We start from the raw sequence: 2,620 nt of genomic DNA, 5'->3' as shown, positions 1-2,620 counted from the left end.
TGCCGGTAAAGGTAATGAAATCTTCTGTTGAAAAAGAAAAAATGCTGACTCGAATATTTTATTTATTTGTTTGTCCATTTGTGACGTAACTGCCACGTTACAATACAACTTATTTCTGTAGCTTCTTCTGAAGAATTGCATAATTTTTAAAAACTTTTTTCGTGCTGAGAGTTTTCTTTCTATCTATAGATATACGGCCAAATCACGTTGACACACCGGTTCTCGCTAGATCACCGAAGTTAAACAACGATGAGCCTGCTAGTATCAGATCGGTGACCATTTGGGAAGGCTAGGCGCTGTAGATACCGAGATTACCATGGCTGTACAAGTTTTGAAGTGGTTATTAAGATAAGCTGCTTATTTCCATTCCTACAACCACTCTCTTAGACATGATGTTGCTAGTCTCTGTTTCTTCTTGACAGAGTTCATAACAGAATCGTCAACCTAATAGGTCCTGAACTATCAACTAAACTCCAACCTCTGTCCTATCGAGAAAACGTAACATTCTTGTGCCTGTTTTACAAATATTTCAATAGCAAGTGTTCTGACCAACTCCGAGCACTAGTACCCCCTCGACGACCATGCTCTCGACAAAAGAAGCAGCAAATATCACTCCTACACTGTAGAGATTCCGAGATGTTGTAAAGCCTTCTACTCGAATAGCTTTTTCTTTTGGAATTCCCTCCCGGACCCCTACTTCCCTGACTGTACTGACATGCAAAAATTCAAATGTAATGTGAACAGACATCTTGCTGCCCAACTCTATAAATAATGTTCCTGCATATCGGCTCATGACAAAAAAGAAATTGAACAGTAATCATCCTCGCACAAAAATGTTAATTTTTAAGTACTATAATCGCATGTGTTCTTAAAAATTGTCTAATTTATTCACTGTTCTGTTCTATTATCGTTGATCTAGTGTTCTTCATCAATTTTGATGTTCAATTAACTTATAATAAATAATACACCATATTCCATTATTATTATTATTAGGCTTATCGCTCCGTCCGTTATCATGCTGTGCATCCCTAAAAGACGAAAGTGGAATATTCCAAGAAGTGGAATATTCCAAAAAAATAAACTTGTCACCCTTGAAAATTGAAATATAAAAAAAATTGGTGTCGCTGTTGAGGTAAAGCTAATAAAAATGATTTGTCTTTCTTGGCCTTTTGGCTAAGATCAAAGTGTAGTATCTGTTCTTCAGGTGCTAAATTTCAATTTCTTCTCTCTCAGTGGAAGAGAAATCCTTTACGACTAAGACAATTTTTTCTCCACGTTAAAAAATGACTCCGGCGTCTAAATCTATCCCGTGGGGAGGAATTGTGAATAGGTACTATGTTTTTTTCTTTTTTATTATTATTATTATTATTATTATTATTATTATTATTATTATTATTATTATTATTATTATTTATTTATTTATTTATTTATTTAAAGAACTGCAAGATTGTTACTCTCTCTTCCTGCTAACGGTTTTCTTCTTACCTTATACGTTTAGCCTTTTCGAGACTAAGATCAATACATTTTTAGATTGCTACGATAATTATTTTCTGTTTCCTTTTTACAGAGTGGAACGATAAAATTATCACCGTTGAACAGACGACATGATTCTATTTCCGTTTGATGAAAATCAGTTTCCTTTTCTTAGTGCAGATCTTCTACTAGTTGGCTAGTTTTGTACAAATTCAAAGAGCAATAGCAGCCTTCTATCATGTCTGAAAGTGACACAATGTTCAACTAGTGGGTTCGGGATGCGCCGCTGTACAACTCATGCTCTCTACTGATCCAAGTTATGAAAACAGGACCATTGCCAGCACCCTAATAATGCATCGCTTGATTGCCACGAATAACAGAAACGTACCCAGGGTAATGAAAACAAAGTTTACAGCCATGGTTTACGGTTTTTGGTGGGGTTTCAAGTAAGGGTCACATCATGCCATCTCACATCTTCGAATTCACCTACAAGTTAACACTAAAGTGTACCCGGATTTGCTGAAGAGTGTCGTGATCCCCTGGTGCAATCAGGTGCCAACTGGTAGACCCTGGGTGTGGCAGCAGGACTCGGCACAGACCCACAAGTCCAAAGACACCGGCTTGACTCTCTTTTCTGTCTCTTTCAAGCACCTATAATTGACTAAAATCCTACGTATACAAAACATCCCATTTAAAATTTAAATGACGTCACAAACACATATCATTTATAACGAACGCACGATCACCACAATGTCTGCCACTTATACTTCTCCATCTAACGAGCACCCCTGTTTGTGTTATAAAAACTATTCTTTTTCATTTCTAACATAAATATTTTATTAAAACATTTTCACCAAATATTTTCGCTTAGATAACATTTAGAATATTAATGATAATAATCGATCAGGATTATCTAGCGTTGCCCGCCAATAAAATACTTAACTATTGAGTAATACTTTGAAATAGAATTAAATGGTTTAAGTAGCGGTTATAAAACTTTTGTTAAAAAGAATAACAAATGCCGACATTTTTATTTATTTTCATTGTTTGTTTGTAACTACAACATTGTACATGTGCTATGATTAAATTTGAGATTTTCGTCTGTCCGTCATCCCTTAGTTTAAAATATGATTCGATAAGTGCGCAG

At 35.4% G+C, this 2,620-nt stretch overlaps 1 pseudogene; it reads left to right on the top strand.

The window, feature by feature from the left end:
• The first annotated feature begins 1,152 nt into the window (after positions 1-1,152).
• LOC145292476 (U2 spliceosomal RNA) lies at positions 1,153-1,307 on the top strand (annotated as a pseudogene).
• The last annotated feature ends 1,313 nt before the right edge of the window (positions 1,308-2,620 follow it).

Source organism: Euprymna scolopes, chromosome 13, assembly GCF_053919585.1.
Source record: "Euprymna scolopes isolate OS-2025 chromosome 13, ASM5391958v1, whole genome shotgun sequence".
Taxonomy (NCBI): domain Eukaryota; kingdom Metazoa; phylum Mollusca; class Cephalopoda; order Sepiida; family Sepiolidae; genus Euprymna; species Euprymna scolopes.
Note: the sequence above shows the minus strand (reverse complement) of the source record. Positions and strands in the feature narration are given on the sequence as shown.